This window comes from Pongo pygmaeus, chromosome 16, assembly GCF_028885625.2.
Source record: "Pongo pygmaeus isolate AG05252 chromosome 16, NHGRI_mPonPyg2-v2.0_pri, whole genome shotgun sequence".
NCBI classification, from domain to species: Eukaryota; Metazoa; Chordata; class Mammalia; order Primates; family Hominidae; genus Pongo; species Pongo pygmaeus.
Genome location: NC_072389.2, coordinates 34553602 through 34555418, shown reverse-complemented (window position 1 = coordinate 34555418; position 1817 = coordinate 34553602). Strand labels below are relative to the sequence as shown.

Sequence of the window (1817 nt, the reverse complement as noted above, 5' to 3'; positions counted from 1 at the left end):
ATTTCTTATCTTATTTTTGTTTTTTGGTTTTCTTCATTTTCTGCCATGAATATTATTTGTTTTGTAACGAAAAGGTATATATAAAAAATTGATCGTGAGTTCAAACAATGCTATCTGTCAGCATTAAGCATGAAAGTACACTAAAGAAACATTTTGGTCTTGGTTTTGCTGCTATTTTACAAAAGCATTCACTTTTTTTTTTTTTTTTTTTGAATGAGAAAACATTTATTCCGTCTCCAAACAGCATCCCAGGGCCGGGCATCTCCCCCACGACTTTATAATACATTCGGCACAGACAGAGTCTGGGAGCCATGGGGCACCTCTGCCTTCCCCAGGCTTCCTAAGTAACAACTGCAGAATATTTACATAAAGCTGGGTGTTGTCAGGCAAAGCCCTTCCCTGCTGCCAGGGGTGGGAGCAAGGAGGAAGTGCCATGAGCACCAGCCCCGCCCTCACACCATGGGAGGCAGCCCAGAGGCCACCGGCACAGGGTGCTGGCCCCCAGATCTTACAGCAGTGGGCAAAGGGGAAGCAAACCTGAGTGAGGACACAAGAGCCTGGTCCGGCTCCGCTGCACAGGGCAGGTGTGACGGTCCCCACGAGTCTTTGGCAGAGAACGCAGGTAATAGCGGCTCCCACGGCCGGACCCGGGCCGGGGGGAAGCTGAGGCACTTGTCAGCAGCACATGGGTGCCTGCTGGCTTCCAGCCACTCCAGGCGGGGCTGGGGTCATTAAAAGCAAGGAAAAACACTAGCTAAAAACCCTTTCCTAAAAGTGCCCTGGAGGAGTGAGCGGCTGACTGAAGCCCTCTGGGCACAGGCACTTGGGGTGTGGCTCTGCCAGCCCCCGCCAGGCTGTAAGGCTCCTTAGCTGTGTGTCAGCTGCACAGGATGGAACAGGTGAAAGAGGGGGGCTGGCAGTTCCAGGAGGCTCATGGGAAAGTCCAGGGCAGAGGGGAGGGCCCTCTCTGTCCCCCTTCCCACCCTAACCGCCACTCAGTACACAGGGGGCGGCTGGTAGCCCTCGGTGCTCTCCGCATTCTGGGTGAAGGGTGGCTGTTGGTAGCTGTCCGCAGATGCACCCGGGTAGGAGGCGTAGGCGGTGTTGGGGTCCGGAGTGGGGTCGACGTAGTTCTGGGTGAAGTCGTCCACGCCAGCCTTGTAGCGCTGGTAGGCCAGGGAGGCCAGCACACCCCAGGAGAAGATGGAAAAGAAGCTGAAGGTGATGGCTGCCCTCGCAGAGCCGGCCCCCACCAGCACGTCCTCCGGGTCGGTGACCGCCCACTGGTTGGGGAGGAAGCAGAAACCAACAAGCCACAGGAAGGTCCAGAGAGCTGAGAAGAGCAGGTCACCAATGACGAGGTACTTGCGGTCAGTGGCGTTGCTGATCTGGGGGAAATACGCGTCGACCACCAAGAAGAAGGCCGAGGCCGGGAAGGCCAGCACCCCGATGGCACTGCCACAGCGGCAGGCATCCTCGTTGTGGTTGAACACGCAGTACATCTGCTTAGACTTATGGGCGTTGCTGTAGCCCTCGCCATAGATGCAGGAGAACACGATTAAGGCGAAGACTGCGGAGGGCGGGAAGGTGGGGCCCGGGACGCCGGACGCCGGCCCCCGCTCGCCCCCAGGCCCCCGACGCGGCCGCCGCCACCTGTCGCGCTCGTGGGCTAGGGGTCCCGCCGGGCCTGGCGGCGGGGCGCTCCCCGGGGGGTTCACCAGGCGCGCGGCGCTCACCACCACCTGCGGCTGCATCAGGAAGGGCCGCAGGTCGAAGGAGCCGCCCGCCTTGGCTGCGCCGTAGGCCCCGCTCCCCAT

The 1817-nt window shown here is 59.3% G+C and overlaps 1 pseudogene; it reads right to left on the bottom strand.

Annotated features, from left to right (window-relative positions):
* Positions 1–237: 237 nt before the first annotated feature.
* Positions 238–1817, bottom strand: LOC129013770 (putative synaptogyrin-2 like protein; annotated as a pseudogene).